Here is a 21301-nt window from a genome sequence, read left to right on the forward strand (position 1 = left end):
TTGCCTCCAGGCTCACATTCAGCTACCTTTCTCATACCTTCCCAAACCACTTGCCCAGGAGTGCCACTCCCCACAACACACAGTAAGCTGGACCCTCTCATATCATCCAACAATAAAACAAAATGCCCCACGGGCATGACCATAGACCAGTCTTTTGGAGTCAAGTCCTCAATTGAATTTCCCTCCTCTCAGGTGACTTGTTTGTGTGGAGATGACAAAAATTTACCAGCACAGAAGGGATGAGGATATGACAGGAGCACTAGAGTAGCAGAGGACAAAGATGGAGAGTTTGTCAGTTTTCATTTTAGATGACCTCAAATGTGAGATTACGAAAAGTGGGTCCTAGGGTTAGAGAGGTGGCTCCGTGGTCAAGAGTACCCACATGGCAGCTCACAGCTCTATGTAACCCCAGTTCCAGAGGATCCAATGCCTCTGCAGGGATCAGGTAACACACACACACACACACACACACACACACACACACACACACACACGCACGCACGCACGCACGCACGCACACGCACACGCACATGCACACACCACAAACACACACTCTTAAGGAAATACTAGACAGATGAATGAGATAGATAAAAGGTTATCTCACCAGCTCGTTCATTCATTCATTCAGTCATTCTCTCATACTTTATTAGTGCAATCTACAAGTATTAAACCATCATTTATTTTTGCAAGGCATTATTCTAGCCTGGAGGAGAAACAGCAATATGAAGGAAAGCAAGCTAAAAGAGTGGGTGGAGTGATGAGTAGAATGAAGATAGAAATCAGGGAGAAGGGTGCATTTTCAATATTATAAAGGTATAAACATGGATCCATTCCAGAGCTCGACCTTGAATTGTGCACAGTTTGATTAGGATGCAGGAACAAGAGCGGAAATTTTCTGCTAGGATGTTTAATAGCATCTTCTAGGAACAGGGCAGGTGTTAAGGCAAAGGCTTTGGGGGATATGGCACAGCTTCCTTTCAAGCTCCATACTTTCAGAGATCATAGGACACCTACAATATGAAGCGTTAGACATGGCACAAATCATGTTCTTTCCTAATCTCAATGGCACCCTCAAGAGTGGCTTGATTTATTTTGGGAGTTACATTGCTCTCAGGCTTTTCTTGAATTAGTATTAGGAAGGGCATTTTAACTCTGGTACATGCATTACTTCTGGAATATCAAATACAGGCTAGGGATGAAGTTTGAGAGGTTGAATCTGAACTGAAGAGAATTTTAGGGGTCTCGTGGAGAGGGTGGTATTATTGCAATTATTAGATTTTAATGTTAACACAAAGGGAAAAGAGTGACTTTGAGACTACTAATATCATTAACTAGGGAATCTACTTATTTTTACTCTTTGTGAGTCAGCTGTCAAATGAGAAACCACCTCTGTGCTAGGCAGAGTTACGGTCCTCCAATAATGTCAATGTCTTAACCTCTAGAATATGTAACTATGCTACACAGCAAGGAATGAACCTTCATATTGTAGGTGTCCTATGATCTCTGAAAGTATGGAGCCTGAAAGGAAGCTGTGCCATATCCCCCAAAGCCTTTGCCTTAACACCTGTCCTGTTCCTAGAAGATGCTATTAAACAACCTAGCAGAACCTCTAGAATATGTAACTATGCTACACAGCAAGGAAGACACCATAGATGGAATTCAGGCTGCTAAGTAGATGGGTTTAAAGAGATTATCTTGGACTAATCAAGCCAGTTCAACCTTTTCACAAAAAGAAAGCAGAGGCAGAATCTGATAGGTGTGTTCATGGGAAAGCTTTTACACATCTACTTCTAGCTTTGAGGCTGGAAGGGGCCAGAAGCCAAGGTATGTAGGCAGCCTCAGATTTCTGGAGAAAGGAAGGGTGAATTTTTGCTGTGAGCTTTTAAAAAGGAATACAGCCCTACTGATCCCTTGATTGTAGCCCAGCAAAATCCTCTTTAAACTTCTGACCTCAGAAGCTGTTAGATGCCACACTTGTGTTGCATAAACTGCTAAGCCTGTGATATTATTTTTACAGGTACAATAGAAAACAACTTCAAATTTTATCACTTAACATATTCAAGCATCTCTTCATTTTAAGCTCTCATCATAGACAAACATGTTAATTGATTGCTATCAGAATCTCTAGGACTCCATAGCAACTGTGGTTAGCTGTATAAGACCTGCACAGGACTAAACCACACCAAATCTCTGTATAGACAGGGTAGATGACGTCTAGGCCCCTTCTTTTACAAAGGAGCTATTGGCAGTGGACAGTTCCCGGGGGAGGTGGTGTTATTCTTTATTGAGAATGTGGCCACTGGTAGGATTTTAATACTTCAAAATGCTCCAGCAGATGACCCCACACCCATGTGCATATGGTTAGCACTAATTGTACTTAATTGTTTTTTTAAGGCATGAAGCTAAGATTGGGATTTGGGGGATAATATAGGGGGAGTTGGAGTGGGAAAAGGGGGTATATGTGCTCATTATATCCAAGTATAAAATTCTCAAAAATAAAAAAAAACAAATCTATATACTTGTCTTTCATTTTCTGTGTCTCATTCCTGGAAGTTTGTGTGCTGTGCACTGAGGTGGTGCCCTGACATCTTATTTCTTTTTTATTTAATTTAAAACCATTTTTATTTTATTTTATGTGTATGTGTGTGTTTTGTCTACATGTATGTCTATGCATCATATATTTTTCTGGTGCCTTCAGCGGTCAGAAGAAGGTGTCAGGATCCTAGAACTAGAGTTACAGACAGTTGTGAACTGCCATGTGGATGCTTGGAATTGAACCAGGGTCCTCTGGGAAAGCAGCCAGTGCTATGAAGCGCGGAACCATCTCTCCAGCCCCAGTATATTATTTCATAAAGCTGATGTTAGTGTGTTCTTCCTTTCCATGAGAAAATAACTGTAATCACTTCCACAATGCCTGCCCAACCAAGAACTGAAGAAATCAAGGTGAAGCATGAATGGGAAAGGCAGGCCATGAAGTTGTCATCTAGGTTTTAGAGTTCAGTTTTTAGAAATCTCCAGGACAACCCTTGAGCTGTGTGCCTTCTGTGCTTATTAAACAATAGCCTTAGTGTTGCAGAAAGATTTTTTGCTGAAATATATAAAAATCCCTGCCTTAGTCTTTGCATAAAACAAATGGCATTGTCTTATTTTAGAATACTGTTTAGGTGCAAACATATTTTAAAAATTATGAAAGAGTCACTTGTGTTATGCACAGCCTCAGGACTCCACTAAGAATATTCAAAAATCATTCCTCAAAAAACCAAACCAGAGATCTGTGAAACCTTTTTGTACATTTAGTCCACCATAGTAACTTTGGCAGAATTATTAGTATTGCATCCTTGTGAAGAAAATTCCCTAATAGAAGTTTCCTTTTGTGATGTCCAGTTTTAGAATCAGTTTCTGTCAAAAATTTCCCGTTCCCTCTTAAAGTGAAGAATTCTTTGGCAGCTGGACATTTTCAGGATACCAGGAAGATAATTTGATTCTCTTGCTGTGTAATCTAGCTCTTAAAGTGAGAGAAACAGGGAAGGAAAATATAAAATAAAGGTAAAGACAGATTCTGAAGTGGTCCAGTCAGATTTCCTATTAGTTTGAGTCCAAGAATACGTTGGCTCGTTCACGTTAGAGCAGTTATCCGTTGATGGAGAAATCAATCACTTAGCCTATGGCCATCTCCTGAGCGGAACGTCTTACCAAGCATAAGGGACAATGAGGAATGGAACCCCTGGATTCAACAAATTAAACAGGATTCCTTGTGAAGGCAAAAGACAAGGCTGAGTACATAAAGGCGTTGCTGGAAATGAGGGATAACTGCAGTGATTAAACACTCGTTTTAGCTCATTACCACAGGAGAGTGACAATCTCAGCAGCAGAATGTAAAGCAGGGACTGTAGACCCGATGTAGACAACAAGAAAGCAGGCCTTCTATGTGCCAGCACCAAAGGAGCTTCTGTCATCACAATCTGCCTGTGACATGTAAGTGAGGTCACTTCACATGAATAATGCATGATGGCTAAGGAGGAAAACAAGCTCTTCCATCCAGCTGGGGCCTGATTTTGCATTATATTAAAATATATTAGGAGAGGACAACTCCCCCATGTTTCCGTGGGATTGCTGCAGCAGTAGATTCTAGTCTTTGCTTTGTTTAACTTCCCTGATTTAGCTCTGATATGCCAATTCTATTTTTCCAGGCCATTAGTGAGTCATAAGATAGGGAGTCGGAGCCTTGTACTTAGAATTCAGCAGCTTGAGTGCCAGGCATTGTTCTGACACTTGCTATTGATGTGATCAGGCATATCATTTAATCTCTCTGTGACTGGGTTTGACAATATCCAATTTTCTACTGCCTTACAGACTCATAAAGGGTCAAATAAAATGTGAACAGCTATGAAAACTATTTAAAAATATATGGACATATAAATGGTGATGGTTATTACTGGGAAGACTTCACCATCTGGACTAGGTCTGCCTCAGCCCCAGGACAAAAGGGGCTTCCCAAATTAGTGGATACTGTTGTGGATACATGGCTTATATACCGAGCCAGGCACCAAACAATGTGATCAGCAATTATAACTCTCCATCATATCAAGCACCAATAGGTATCCACTTCTTTTGTGTTTACTGCTTTAATGCCAGTGTCATAGGTTTCAAAATGTCACTGAGGAGACTGCAGAGATGGCTCAGTGGTTAAGAGCACTGACTGCTCTTGCAGACATCCTGAGTTCAGTTCCAAGCAGCTCACAATTGCCTGTACCTCCAGTTCTTGATGTTCCCATTTTCTTTTCTGCCCTCTGTGGGCATTAGATGTGTACATAGTACACACACATGCAGGCACCCACACATACACATAAACATAATGATGAATAAATAAAAGATTGAGTAACTGTGGCTTTTTTATTTTTAAAAATTATTTTTTAAGTTAAAATATAATTATATCATTTCCCTCCATTGCTTTCCACCTACCCACTCCCATACCTCCCTCTCAAATCTATGGCCTCTTTTTTTGTTGTTATTGTTTCATATCTATGTAAATGCATTAGTATATAAATACAACCTGCTGGTTCTGCTTGGTGTTGCGCATATATATATATATATATATATATATATATATATATATATATGATTTCAGGGCTGACCACTTTGTATTGAATAACCAATTATGGGGCTTCTGTCTGGGGAAGACTAATTCTCTAGCTCTCAGCTGTAATTAAACAATGAGTCTGTGATTCTTTATTTAGGGGTAGGACCCTGTGGTTTTTGAAAGAAAGAAAATGGCCCCCAAAGGGAGTGGCACTATTAGGAGGCATGGCCTTACTGGAGGAAGTGTGTCACTGTGGGGGTAAACTTTGAGGTCTCTTTCACTCAATCTTCCCTCAGTGTGACAGTCAGTTAGCTTCCGGTTGCCTGCAAGATATAGCCCTCTTAGCTCCAGCACCATGTCTGCCTGCACGCTGCCATGATCCCCATCATGATAATAATGGACGGAACCTCTGAAACTGTAAGCGAGCCCCCACAATTAAATGTTTTCTTTATAAAAGTTGCCATGGTCATGGCCATGGTGTCTCTTCACAGCAATAAAAACCCTAGCTAAGACAGACCCCATGGAATTTTTCCCTTCTGCATTAGCATGTCTGTTGGTTTTGTCCTTATTCAGTTCTTGTTTAGGCAGCCATGTCCTTGAGGTTTCATGGTGAAACTTCTTTGTCATACCTAGGAACCATAATCTCACAGCAGGTTTCCTGGTCTTCTGGCTCTTACAATCTTTCTGCCTTCTCTTCCCATGATTCCCTGAGCCTGGGGTAACTGCAGCTTTTCTCAATGAGTACCACTCACTTCCCTAGAAATAGCATGAGAAAAAGTATGGCATTAAAACTTTTACAAAGGAGGGAAGGATTTCTGTTCATGGACAAGAAAGAATAACAACCACCAGATCTGTTCTCCCACTTGAAATGAACACACAGTGGGTAAAATAAATGGAATTCTTTTCTTTAAGCTATGAACTTTCAGGTCATGCTGCATGAAGGGAAAACTCAGTGGAGATTATAGAGTTAAGAGGCTATGAAGGTTGAGAACATAAGTTTATAGTAAAGTACCATGGCATGGAAAGAGCCATATAGAGACAAAATTATAGAGATCTGTAGAGCATCCCCTAAGAATATTCCAAAGAATGCTGATTTATACCTGTATATAAGGAAGAGATGCTAAGCTGAGGCAAAAAATCTGAAGGAACTAGACTTCGTAGTGCATGACATGTATGGTCAGAAGTGGTGCCTGCTAGCAAGAGAGTAGAAAATCTCAAGACTCATGGGGTATTGGGTTGAGCAAACATAAGTATTAACTGAATAATGGATATTAATTATTCCTAAACTGTCTGCTACTCAAATATTACATAACTAATATCAGCAGACTCAAAAAGGCCAAATTATTCACAAAAATACCAAGCTTTAGACAAGGAAAATATAATGTCTAGCATCCATTTAAAAAAATAGCAGAAATATAACAAAATAGGAAAAGTCAATACAAAATAATGAAATCAGCCAATCAGTCAATCAACACCAAACTAAAAATGATGCCAAGACTAAGATATTAAAATAATATACTTCATATACTTAAAAGTTTGGATAGAGACTGGAGCAATGGCCCAGTGGTTAAAAGAAATTGTTGTAGTTGCAGAGGACCCAGAGCCAGTTCCCAGCATCCACATGGTTGCTCCAAACCATTTGTAACTCCAGTTCCACAGGATCTGATACCCTCTTCTAGCCTTCATCTATAGCACACATGTGGCACAAAGACATACATGCGTGCAAAACACTCATACACATAAAGTAAAAATGAGTCTTAAGGTTGAGCAAATTCATCTTCTGGAGATAAAACCCACGGCTGAGGTTTAAAATGTACTGGAGGATATTGATTGCAGAGACCCAAATAGTAGATACTGGGTAACTTGACATATAAATATCTACAATCCAGTATGAAACATAGCAATAAGTTTATACAATTTAAAAGGGAAAGAATATAAACAATTTTGGTTTGGATAAGAACTGTCCCTCAAGGTCTCATTTGTTGAATATTTGGGTCTCAGCTGGTGATACTGTTTTGTGGCATCTCCTTGAGGAAATGAGGTTCCTGCCCCCTTAATCTCGTCTCTTGATTTCTGTCAACAATAAGGTGAACAGCATTTAATACATTCCCACCACCAGGATATTATGCTTTGTAGTAGGCCCAGAATCAATGCAGCCAAAAACCATAGACTGAAATCTCTAAAATCATAAGCCAAAATATAGAATTTCTCACTTTAAGTTCTCTCTGGTAGGAATTTCGGTCATAGGTACCCAAAATTAACTTATATTTGATCAATGAACTGAAAGACAACACCAAGTAACTCAATAAGTGTATGTTCTTAGAAAGGGGTAGACAAAATAGTTGAGGGAATAGTAGCCAGAAATATTTCATAGTTGATGTGTTTGAGTTCAATGAGTTCAACACATCCCAACCACAAAGGAACATGAGGAGTACGCCAACATATGTAATGAATTTGTTTAAAATGAATGCTTCAAGAGAGAAAATTACAAACTGGTTGAAGAAAAGACACTATACACATTGGGAAAAGATAAGGATTTTTCATTTTGTTTTGTTTTTGTATTTATTTAAAGACAAGATCTCACTCTGCAGACCTGGAACTTGCTATACTGTTTAAGCTGGCCTTGAACCCTGAGAAATCTGCCTACCTCTGCTTCCAAGTATTGGAATTAAGGGTGTGAGCTACTGAATGCTACAGTAGATTTTTCATCAGAGACCATGAGGGCAAGAAATAGAAGAAAAACAAATTTAATATAAAAGAGCAAATGAACACCAAACAATCCATTTTTATAGCCAATGAAAGTATCTTCCAAGGAGCTAGAGAGAGGGCGCAGCAGTTAAGAGCCCTGGCTGATTTTGCAGAGAACTGGAGTTCAGTTCCCAGAATCTGCATGGCAACTCACAATGGTCTGCAACTAGGTGATTCGATGCCCTCTTCTGGCCTCTCTGTGTACTGCACTTACATGGTGCACAGACATGCTGTCAAAACATCCATACAGATAAAATGAAAAATTTTAAAGGGTGGGCATGGTAGTGCATTCCTTTAATCTCAGCATTCAGGAGGCAGAGGCAGGAGGATCTATGAGTTCCAAGATAGTCAGAGCTACACATAGAAACCCCATCTCAACAAACAAACAACAAAAACAAATATAAAGAAAACATCTTTCAAAATTGTAGGCAAACATATTTTAGGTACAGAAAACGCTCGAAGAACCTGCCCCTCACAGGCTCCCACTATAAGAAATATTAAAGGGAGTACTGAAAGCAGGAAGTACATGATAATGATAGTAGATGGAATCTGTGTCTACATAAAGGATAAAGGATGGCGGAAATGGTAACAACACAGCAGGCAATTACTGCTCAGGAGAGATCTGATTGTGCAAGGAGCCACAGCATGTTTCCGGAATTTGTTCGGCACATCCTCTTCAGCATGCTATAGCTTTTTATTTCCTATAGAGCTGTTTGCTTGTGTGGCAGCAGGCTATCGTGCGCTCTTGCAGAGAGCATTGTCTTTTTCATCTGCTCCTGCTGTATTGGAGGGTATGAGTATGGGAGTGAGTGGGTTTTCTTGCCTCCTTTCTGGTTACCCTGCCATTGCTCTGTCTGAACCTTGGTGCCTCTTGGATATGCAAGCCCTTTCATCCTTGCTGTTCTATAAACCATAGCGATTTCTCTTTTGCTTTTTAAGTATGGGGAAGTTTCTCTGGGGTTTTGTTCTTTTCTGATCATTCTTTCTCTGTTTATTGAATGTTATGTTTACTTCATCAAATGGATCAAGTAAGTTCATACATTCTTGTCAGCATGTTAGTGACAAAGAGTTCTCTCTGGTGTAAACCATGAGGGTCTTTCTCTCAACACATACAAACAAATGTTCAAGAAATACACCTGGTACCTGTAGGCGACAGTTTTGAAGATCTCTATTTTATTTAACTTTGTTTGCTTTAATATTTCTAACTAATGGAAAGCTGTAAACATTACCCACCTTTGAAAAACAATGTCTTCTCATTGGACATGTAAGGCCTTTGCTTTTAACCCAAATATCTTCATTTTCTTTCCTTCTTTTTGTTCAATCACATTTGAAAATATTAAGGTAACAATCCTAAATGGGATTTGTTCAGAGGCAGCGACAACCAGATTCCTCCAACCTAGCCGATGGGGTAGCTGGTAACATTTGCCCAGGTTGTCAGGTCAATTAATTCTTCCACCGAGCAAACAACCTTGTCATTTACACAAGTTGGCTCTGATTCACAGGACATAATAGATAAGGGGATGATCACTTGAATTTGAATGCTTAAATGCAAATATAAGGCTCTGAAAGGTAGCATGATATACGAAAGGCTTTGCAAGCACTAGAAGAAGAAAATGCAAAGCAGTGGCCACATGGGTTGATAATGGCCCTAAACCTGTTTGTGTTCATAAAGGAAAAGTGTCTTCACTGCTATCAATATACAAATGGAAAATCTGGACTTTTCACTCACAGTAGTTCAGCAGGAAAGAAAAAAAAATTACGTAAGAGGATTCCATTGTAAATAAAATGAATCACTGACATTTTTTTAAAAATGAAGTTGAACAGAAAGACCTTACTGTAAAGCAAAGGAAAAAAAAAGCTGACAGTATTTGTGACAAAGTTATACAACATATGTGCTGTTTTGACTGCAAACGTAAGAATGGTTAATTTTTTACTAACCTATAGCTTTTTAGGTGTGTAATTAATGATCTATAATTGTCTGTACCTCCATACACTTCAAAAGTTGAGGAAATTTTGCATGATTTAGGCCCCCAAGTTAGTCATATGAATTCTGAGAAAAAGATACAAAAATATTTCAGTTAGTGTAATATTAATGTTTCAATTTTCTGTTTCAGTATGTGTACATAGGTAGACCAAGTCAGCTATACAAAATGCCTTTCTGGAACCATTAGTAGACTTGGAACAAATTTGTGAATTTTATACAAAATGTCCTCTGATTTTGTAATAATTTGTTGTCAACAACTACAGGGACTGGAGTGGTTAAAAGCACTAGTTGCTCTTGCAAAGAATGGGGGCTCAATTCCCAGCAGGCACTTGATGTTTCACAACCATCTGTAACTCTACTTCCAGGATAATCCGGCTCTCGCTTCTGACCTCTCCAGGCACTAGGCATGCATGTGATGCACAGACATCCATGCATGCAATACACACACACACACACACACACACACACACACACACACACACACACCAAATAAAATAAATGTAAAAAATTCTAACTCCTGGGCTGAAGAAATGGCTCAGAGGTTAAGAGCACCAACTGCTCTTCCAGAGGTCCTGAGTTCAATTTCCAGCACCCACATGGTGGCTCACAACCATCTGTAATGAGATCTGGCACCCTCTTCGGTATACATAATAAATAAATAAATCTTAAAAATTCTAACTCCTCAAGTGAAAATACTAATGGTCCTACTCTGTTTGTTGAACATAATTAAGATACTTGAAAGATTTGTTTTCATACAGGTTGCTTAATGCACTAGAAATCATTCTAAAACATACAACTCAAATATTGTGTCCCTGAAAAATGAAAATCCTGAAATCCTATTTCACACAGTAAGATATCTTAACTTCTCTAAATTTAATATTCATAATCTGTGTATGGACATTTGATGTTATGGACAACATGGAAGATTAACTGACATGATGTGGGGAAAACTCTGGCGCTGGTAACATTCAGGAGGTGATGCTGCTCTTGCCCATCACTAAGAGTGGCAAGAAGAATGAAGGCAAACTGAGGGTTAGAAACACTCTTCTGCTTGGCCCTCTACAGTTTCCTTCCTCTATGTGCTGAAATGGTACAAACATAGTGAGGAAAAGATCAGAGCTAAAATAAATAAGTAAGTAGCTAAAAAGAACACAGCTTTCCTGTAGAACCCTGTCATTTAACCTTCTTCCATAGCAGCAGATTCTGCAATTTGAAAGTTCATTTGGTTTTCTCTGTAAGGTATGCAGGTGCATTTCCCAGTCTATCCAGACATTCTTAATCCTTCTTTTCTGGCAGATCTAATTTGGTGGCATTTATTTGCTTTTCTCCCAAGAACTTTTTAATTAATTTGTACTAAAAGACCTGGATTTTTAAAATATGGGATTCTGTCAGAAAGTTAAAAGTATGTGTGCTGAAAAGAACTGGGAAAAGCACTCCCTCGGTGCATCATTCATAGACTTTATACTCTTTAAAACAAAACTGTTTATTTTATGTGCATGGGTGTTTTGCCTGCACATGTGTCTGTGGAGGCAAGAAGAGGGTCTTAGATTCCAGGAAAGAGAGTTACAGATGATTGTGAGCCTATTGGAACATTTTGGGCTATTGGAATCAAACTGGGATCTTCTCAAAGAGCAGGGAGTGCTCTTGACTGCTAAGCTGTCTCTCTGATACTAATTAATGCTTCATGTCAGGTCTTACAGTAGCATGTTTCAGGTCCTAATCATTTGAGTACATGTCTGAATAATACCCTAGTTTGGAGAGCTTGGGGGTAATTGTAGAACATTCCAACCATAGCACACATGACACCTCCATCCAAGCAGCTATGACTGTTCCTGAGGCATCCTTGAAATAGCGCCTGCTGACATTCCTTCCTAGGAGGAAGGGTTGGGGATGGCCATCCTAGTCTCACCTGAGATCTCATCCATTCCCTCCTGTACTCTTCTGTCAACTTGTATGTATTTTTCCCCTGTGGCATGGTAGTCTCAGGAGTCGTTAGAGTATATAGAGTGTGACCAGTTCACTGAGGGAAGGAATCCATCTCTACAGCTATGGCAAAGCTATCATCCATGCTGCAGTGAGATTTGATTTTTCAGCCATCCAGCTGCTTCTGTGTCACCCATACTCCCATAAATAAGCCCTCACTTGTGCTCTGTGAAGAAGTCCAACAAAGTCAGCAGTTCCTCATGTTGGGCTTTGGTGGAATCATACTTGGGTCTGTCATTGGAGTCTGATCAAGGGTAAAAACGTTTTTTGCTCATCCCCCGCAAAGTTCACAAAACGGTAATATTTTGTGATAATAACCTTACTAAGTTTTGTAACCTTAGGAGCCTAACAACATACGTAATGCATAGTAGGTGTTTAAAACATCATTTGGTGCTGGAGAACATTAATTCCAACTAGGTGAGAATAAGACCACTACAATTTTTGAGCCAAATTTGAAGCAAGCTTTATTAAATACTGGCCAGGACACAGGCCATGTCCATACCCAGCATTGTCAGAATATTGGCACCAAAATAAGATTAGTCAGATGAGTGTAAAGGCAAAACCCACAAGGTTATGCACTTCCCACCGTTGTCCAATTGGGGGCAAGCATACATCCTGACCTACATCCTGCCTAAGTACATCCAGCCTACCTTTAATCAAACATATCCTGTAGTTAGAGCAACCAATCTCTTATTTTTGGAAGCAAAAGCATGTGGCTTGTTATCTTACACGAACAGCAGCCCCCAGCATTTCAGGAAAGTTACCTGTCCTTAGGCAAGTGGGACTTAGAGGTTTGAGGCATTTTTGTTTTATAGATTTTTTTTTCTTTTTGATTTTTCGAGACAGAGTTACCCTGTGTAGCCTTGGCTATCCTGGAACTCACTCTGTAGACCAGGCTGGCCTCAAACTCACAGAGATCTGCCTGCCTCTGCCTCCTGAGTGCTGGGATTAAGTTTTATAGATTTTTTAAGCACAATAAATTAAAGAAAACGTAACTTTAGCATGAGAACCTGAGTCCAGTTTTCAGCACCCACATAAAAACTCGGATGGGCTGATGACCAGCTCAGATAAAAGAAGCAGCATAAATTAAGTGCCCCTGCCCCTTCTGAACTTCCTAAATGGCAGTTAGCTTACTTCTTCAGAGGGGGAATGATGAAAATGGGTGAGGCAGATTTAGGAAAGAGACGCCCTGAAAGGAATAGTTCCAGGAATACTGTTGATTCACCAGCCAGAAGTGGCAGAAGGAGCTCTGGTTTGTTAGTCACACCTCAAGGAGCATCTTTGCCTGGAGGCTATATATATACAGATGGGAATTGAAACTCCAGTTCATTAGCTATTGAAACCCTTTGGAACTCGAGCTCTATAGTTTCATGGTGGAAATGGTTTTTATCTATTCTCCAATTTTAGCCCATGCATTTTCTAAATAATTTCAGTTGCTTCTTCGGACTGGGGCATGCTACAGAGGCAATGAAGGTTCATTCAGGGAACACTATTGCCTTCTAGCCAAAAGGTTGGAATCTACCTCTGTGTAGGTTCACACTGTTGCCTCTTCCCTTAAAAGTTAATGAAGGTGAGGCTTGGTGATACCTGGATAGCAGATCTCCGAGTTGGAGGCTAGTCTGGTCAAGTTCCATGACAGCCATGGATACAGAGAGAAACCCTATCTCAAAAATGAGAGAGAGAGAGAGAGAGAGAGAGAGAGAGAGAGAGAGAGAGAGAGAGAGAGAGAGAGAGAGAGAGAAAATGTGTGTGTTGATGAGGACTTTCAGTCACCTGGCCAAAGCACCACTCTTCAAGAAGGTTGATTCACTTTAAACCAAGCTAAAGAGATAAGAGAACAATTATCCCTTCAATGAAATAATTTGCTTTTCTTTCCCAGGATTCCCTCCACCCCCAACACTTTTGCTTACAGAGTTATAGCTATGCTTTTCTGAATTGAATCTTCCTTTTCTTGGCTAGATGTAGTGGTACACACCTTTAATCCCAGGACTTGAGAGGCAGAGCCAGGCACACCTGTGAGAGTTTGAGGCCAGCCTGGTCTACATAGTGAGTTCCACGATAGCCAGGGCTATGTAGAGAGACCCTGTCTAAAACAGCAGAAAATTCTTTTATTTTCTTCTCTTCTCTTCTCTTCTAAACATGCTTGTCTTAACAATTGAGTTTCCTTATTCTTTCTCTGAAGCTTCATCTTGCCCTTCCACTCAAAGGATGTGGCTTTCTTTCTTCCTCTTATCTACCTCCTCTGGGCAGATGCCAAGATTTACCACTTGCAAAATTGTTCTTCCTTGACCTTAAAATAAAAAGCAAGCCAGGTGTGCTTGTAATCCCAAGGTGAGAGAAGGCAGAGATAGGCAGATCCTTGGGGTCAGCCAGCTGAGCTTTAAACAAATGAGAGACCCTATCTTAAAAACAAAACACAAACCCTCAATATGGATGGTGGTGGGGTGGATGGAGGTTGGAGAGAGAGCTCAGGGGTTAAGAGCACCCATATGGCAGCTTACAACTGTCTCTAAATCCAACCAGAAATACATTCCTGTGGGTAAAGACAACAAGGTGGACATCTCCTGAGAAATGACACCTGATGCTGGCCTATGACTTCAACACACATGCTCTCACACATATCTGTACCTAGCTGCAAACACATGTGCACCCACATGTACCTACTCCCATGCATACAAAATTAGTTTTGATTTACTAATTTACAGCAACTGCAATGTGAGGCACTGTGATATTTCCCTGTGTTTAGTCACTAGACTTTAAGGATGATGATATTGCTGGGTGTGATGTCACACGCCTTTAATCCCAACACTTGGGAGGCAGAAACAGGAGAATCTCCGTGAGTCGGAGGCCAGCCTGGTTTACATAGCAAGTTCCAGGACAGCCATGATTATACAGTGAAACCCTACCTCAAAAGAAAAAGACATAAAGAGAGAGAGAGAGAGAGAGAGAGAGAGAGAATGATGCTGCTGAGTATAAGTGAAACCTCAAGGAAACTAGATAAGTAGATGGCTTTAGTACTTACTGTTCTTACTCCTTGGTTGTTGTTTGTTTATTTGTCTGTTTGTTTGTTGAGACAGGGTCTCTCTATGTAGTGCCAGCTGTACAGGAACTCAGTATATAGACCAAACCGACTTCGGATTTTCCAAGATCCACCTGCCTGGAAGCACAGATATGGGCCACCATGCTCACGCTCACAGTTTTTGTTATTGTTATTTTAAATAGCAGTTGAGTGTACATTAGATAATTTCCCTGGAATTCATTTTGATGGTATATATAAAAATGCTTAAATATTTTCCCTCCTATTGACCCTTTGCTTCAAAGCATCTTTCTTTGAACAAACAAACGATCATTAACAATTTTTCCAGCTATAAACATGTTCACAGTATAGTGTATTCTAATAGAAAAACCCCAAATAATATGAATATGAGATAATAAGGAAGTATTTCCAACTATGTGACAGCCACTCTAAGAAATGCACCATGTGGATGTTAGAAAGCAATAATGTAGAACCACATTCATTAAGATAGAAGGATATTCCCTATAGTCCTAAGTGAAGAAATAGTTTACAAAATAGGACAATTCCATTTTTATTATAAACCCATATATTATTTATCTATAGTTCTCTATGTCTGTACACTGAAATATTAATAGTATTTATATAAGGTAGTGTAGTCTTTCTTTTCTCTGCTAAGTAGTGGGCTTTCCATGTTCTGAAATGAATGTTCAGTCCTTGTGTTAAATGTGTTTCTAAATGAATACAGGGAAGGTATAGAAATGCTGGAAGAAATGAATAATTACAAAATACTTCTTAACAATTTCATGCTAATTCCATCCCTGAGGGCTCAGCCCCAAGCCACTGAAGTGCAAATGAGGAACTGAATTTTAAAGAAGGCGACAAGAGGTCCTCCCAGCTTTCCCATTTTAAAGAGATTGACATGGAAATAGGACCTTGCTTTCCATTTGGAATAAATAAAACTTAACAAGAACACAAAGAAATATGTGGTGAAATGTTCAGACATAAATTATGAGGTAATTTAGAAACATTATTTGTCTGGTTTTAAAACTGTACTGCAATTTTAAAAGCAAAAACTATTCTCAGGTATCCAGATTGTCTTTGTTTTTCCCCTGTAACAAATGCCTCTCTCTTTCTTTTTTTCCCCGAAGATATGAAAATCTGACTTTAATATCAGAATATTTATGTAGAAACAATCAGCATGGCAATTTGACTGTAGTCTGCTCAAAACACGTATATCTTTTGTCTGCTGAGGATTTAGTACTCTATTGATGTCTTTGTGAAGATTTCAGGGGGAGAGCTAAGCCTATAATAACAGTGCCACACATTCCTTCATTAAAACATACAACTGCACTATTTCATTTTCCAGAAATACCACAGAATAACAATGTTTAGCTTTAAAGGCAGATTTGCATTACTTCTTAGGAAGTGAGAGTTTCAAAGAAACATAATTGCTCCTGCCAGGGAGGCCCAGATAGTTGGAGATACGGGAGGAAATGGAAGACACCTGTAGTGATAAGAACTAGAAGTACAGAAGAATGGGACAACTTGAATCGTGCTCAAATATTTATCTCTGTATAGATGCCAGTATGAACCAGGGCCATTTGGTTTTAGGTACCATGGGGCCCAAAGGATTTTACTATAAAGGATGCCTTCCCTATACAGCCTCCCGATGATGGGTATTTTAGAACCAAAATCAAATTGGAGGGAAATAGTAATTATACTTTAGGCCCTGTCTTCCCCTTGTTTCCTGCTATCAGTCTCTTTCCAATGACCTCCCCACATAGCCATGCTGCTGGCCTTAGCAGCAATGGTCATATGGGTTACATAAACCATTGCTAATGCTAAGAACACCAGTTCTTAGATATACTGTGGAATCAAATGGTTTACAAATTGGACTTAAAGGACTACTTAAAACTTGAAATCATCACAGTACAAAGGGAAATGTATTTCTCCTTGAACTTTTCAAAGTATTGGGATGATTTCCCTGCTTTATTATTTTCATGGTACTTACTACCTCCAGCCAGACGTTGTACTTAAGGAATTGCTAACTGTATTTTTATTCCGACTGAAATGTAAGCTCCACAAGGCAAGGGGATCTGTCGTGTTTTCGGTTGTTTTCCCAGGGTTTGGAAAGTTGCTGGAAAGTAAAAAGTATTCACTAAAGAGCCATTGAATTATTCTGATGTCCACCTTTTAATGGACAACAGTAGGGCTATATTTATGTTTGTGAATGTGCCACCTTTTTAAAGGTGGATCTTGAAGTCTAAATTATGTTTCTATTGTAATTGTCAGCCTGTTTTCTTTTTTTATTAAGAAAATTTTTTATTCATTTTACATACCAATCAAAGACTGCCCTCTTCCCTCCTCCTGCCTCTCCAGCTTCCCCCTCCCAATTCACCTCCCATTCCCTCATACAAGGAGGTAAGACCTCTCATGGGGAGTCAGCAGAGCCTCATACAGTCAGTTGAGACAGGTCCAAGCCCCTTCCCCTGCCTCAAGACTGTGCAAGGTGCCCCATCATAGGTAGTGGCTCCAAAAAGCCTACTCATGCACCAGGGATAGATTCTAATCCTACTGCCAGGGGACCCATTAAGCAGATCAAGCTGCACAACTGTCTTGCTATGCACAAGGCCTAGTCCAGTCCCATGCAGGCTCCAGAGCTGTTGATCTAAATTTCATGAGTTTCCACTAGTTTGGTTTGGTTGTCTCTGAAGGTTTCTCTATGGTGATATTTTATTTGTGCTGAAATGTGATTTTATGTGTATATTAATAAATAAAGTTGCCTGGAGATCAGAGGTAAAAGTGAGCCATTAAGCAGAAGTCCAGCAGTGGTGGCACAAGCCCTTAATCTGATCACATGGTAGGCAGAGTCTCTGTGTGGTCAAGGACAGAACCAAGCGTGGTGACACAAACCTTTAATCACAATACCAACCATAGGGACCTGGAGGTCTGTGGGTTTAGAGCCAATGAGAAGGCAGAACAGAAAGGCAATAAAAAGACAAGTCACACAGAAAGAAAGTCTCTGTCTCTCTCTGTCTCTCTCTGTCTCTCTCTGTCTCTCTCTCTCTCTCTCTCTCAGCAATGGTGGTGAGGTGGTCAGATAAAGTAGTTGTGGCTCTTGCTCTGATCTCTTTGGCTTTAACTCTGTATTTGGCTCTGTGTTTCTTATTTAATGAGACCATTTAGAATTCCACCTACATTTCCCCATCCCCATCATGGTCTTGATGCCCCTTGCTCATAGAATCCCTCGTCTCTTTCTTGGACTGGACTCCTGGAGCTTGGCCTGGTGCTTGGCTGTGGATTTCTGCATCTGTTTCCATCAGTTACTGGAGAAAGACTCTATGATAACAGGGCATTCACCGTTCTGATTACTGGGGTAAGCCAGTTCAGACACCCTCTCCACTATTGCTAGTAGTCTAAGCCGGGGTCATCCTTGAGGATTTCTGGGAACTTCCCTAGCACCAGGTTTCTCCCTATCCCCATGAAGTATCCCTCTCTAATGGTATCTGTTTCATTGCTCTCCCACTCCATCCTTGTTCCAGCTCAACCATCTTGTTCATTTATGTTCTCATCATCCATCCTCTACCCTCCATTGCCCACCCCTCATCCCAAGTTTACTCATGGATATCTCATCTATTTCTCCTTCTCAGAGTGATCCATGCATCCCTCTTTGGGTCCTCCTTGTTAGCTAGCTTCTCGAGCTGTGGATTGCAACCTAGTTATCCTTTGCTTTACATCTAGTATCCACTTATGAGTGAGTACAAACCATGTTTGTCCTTTTGAGTCTGGGTTACCTCACTCAAGATGATATTTTGTAGTTCCATCCATTTGCTTGCAAATTTTATGATGTCATTGTTTTTTTTTTTTCTGTTGAGTAGTACTCCATTGTGTATATGTACCACGTTTTTTTAAATCTATTCTTCAGTTTAGGAGTATCTAGGTTGTTTCTAGGTTCTGGCTGTTACGAATAATGCTGCTATGAACATAGTTGAGCATGTGTCCTTGTGGTAAAATTGAGCATTCCTTGGGTATATGCCCAAGAGTGGTATAGCTGGGTCTTGAGGAAGATTGATTTCCAATTTTCTGAGAAACTGCCATACTGATTTACAAAGTGGCTGTATAAGTTTGCACTCCCACCAATAGTGGAGGAGTATTCCCCTTGCTCCATATCCTCTTCAATATAAGCTGTCTTCAGTGGTTTTGATCTTAGCTATTCTGACAGGCGTAAGATGGTATCTCAGAGTCGTTTTGATTTGCATTCCCCTTATGACTAAGAGTGTTGAGCAATTCCTTAATGTCTTTCAGCCATTTGAGAATCTTCTGTTGAGAATTCTCTGTTTAGCTCTGTAGCCCATTAGCTAATTGAATTGTTTGATATTTTGATGTCTAGTTTCTTGAGTTCTTTATATATTTTGGTGATCAGCCCTCTGTCAGATGTGGAGTTGGTGAAGATCTTTTCCCATTCTGTAGGCTGTTGTTTTGTCTTATTTACTGTGTCCTTTGCCCTACAAAAGTTTCTCAGTTTCAGGAGGTCCCATTTATTGATTGTTGTTCTCAGTGTCTCTGATACTCATGTTGTATTTAGGAAGTAGTCTCCTGTGCCAATGCATTCAAGACTACTTCCAACTTTCTCTTTTATCAGGTTCCATGTAACTGGTTTTATATTGAGGTCTTTGATCCACTTGGAATTGAGTTTTGTGCATGGTGATAGATATGGATCTATTTTCAATCTTCTCCATGTTGCCAGTTATGCCAGCACCATTTGTTGAAGATATTTTCTTTTTTCCATTATACAATTTTACATATTCTTTGTCAAAAATCGAGTGTTCATAGGTGTGTGGGTTATGTCAGGGTCTTCAATTCAATTCCATTGGTCCACATGTCAGTTTTTATGCCAGTACCAAGCTGTTTTTATTACTGTAGCTCTATAGTAGAGCTTGAAGTCAGGGATCCTGATGCCTCCAGAGGTTGTTTTATTTTACAGGATTCTTTTAGCTATCCTGGGTTTTCGTTTTTCCATATGAAGTTTCTATTTCAATTTTCACATCTTGAACTGTTTGCTTCATTTGTTTACTTGCTTTTTCATGGTTTTCTTGGCTTTCTTTAAAGGATTTGTTGATTTCTTCCAATTTTTTGTTTGTCTTGTTAAGGGAATTTTTCCTTTCCTCTTTGAAGGCCTTTATCCTCTTCATAAAGTTATTTTTAAGGTCGCTTTCTTTTGCTTCTTCTACATTGTGATGTTCATGTCTTGCTGTTGTAGAACCACTAGGTTCTGGTGGTGCCATATTGCTCTTTCTGTTGTTGTATATATTTTTGTACTGGCATCTTCCCAACTCTTCCTCCAGTAGGTGCAAGAGATGCCTGTGTCTGAGTGAGCTGCTCTTGGTCCCATCTGTGCTTGCTGTGTCTGTGTCTTAGGGGGCCACATTGGCTCCAATCTTATCTTTTGGTCTAATGGGAGCTGGCTAATTTTGTGACTCAGGAAGCCTCTCTTGGTTCAATGAGAGCTATTGATCCAATGAGAGCTGGCAGATTTTGTGACTGTGGTCACAGAGGGATGGGTATGTTTGGGGTAAGTTGTGTGTCTTGTAGATTGCAGGGTCCAGTGTGGGGTTTTGGTGTTGGAGCCTGCCCGCAGGAGTCTTCCCTGCTGGCTGGCAACTGGGACAGAAATGGGTGGGGGTTCCTGGGGACTGACTGTGTCCCAGGGCCTAGGTCCTAAAGCCAGTCTGTCTGCTTTAATGGTAGTTTAGGAAGTCAGAAATATTGTAAATGGTATTATATTTTCCATTTTAATTGCTTTTATTGAATGTTTACTAAGTTCTTCTCCCTTTGTTAATATCTGATGATAGGTTGAACAAAATACACTTATTGATCTAAATGAGTACACAGTGTAATAAGCCAAACATTAAGGATGTGGCTTTGACACGGTATACTATGTGTGAAAGTAGAAGAATACTAAGATACTAAGAAAGCTGAGGCAATGTAAAGGATGGTGGGGTTCACGCTTTGTGTGAATTGAACCTTCAGAGAAATATTCCTTTGTCCTCTTGGAATTCACAATTCAGTGAGGGAGACAGACACACAAGTATAATGTAATGCTTCTAATGTTATACTAGATATGCAAATCAATTGTTATGGTTACATCAAGCAAATAACAGTTCTGCCTATAAAATGAGGATGAGCCTTTATGAAATAGTTGATATTTCAGATCTTGGATTAACAAAGCATAATCAGAGAGGAAGTCAGAATAGACATGGGGTTGGAGAAAAAGCACAGAAATTAGAGGAGCCAAGGTATAGGAGAGCAGAAGTCAGGGCAGATGTTAATGTATAAAGGTGGAAGCCAGATTATTAAGCACACCGAATGTTATTCTATGGGATTGGGGATGCTGAAGAGTTAGGTGCCTGTATGTCTGCCTGACTTGAGTTTTGTGGGTTGTCCTTGAGAGTGTTCATGCAGTATTTATTTACCTCTATGACAGTGGTTT

The sequence above is a fragment of the Peromyscus maniculatus genome, chromosome X, assembly GCF_049852395.1.
Source record: "Peromyscus maniculatus bairdii isolate BWxNUB_F1_BW_parent chromosome X, HU_Pman_BW_mat_3.1, whole genome shotgun sequence".
Lineage (NCBI taxonomy): Eukaryota > Metazoa > Chordata > Mammalia > Rodentia > Cricetidae > Peromyscus > Peromyscus maniculatus.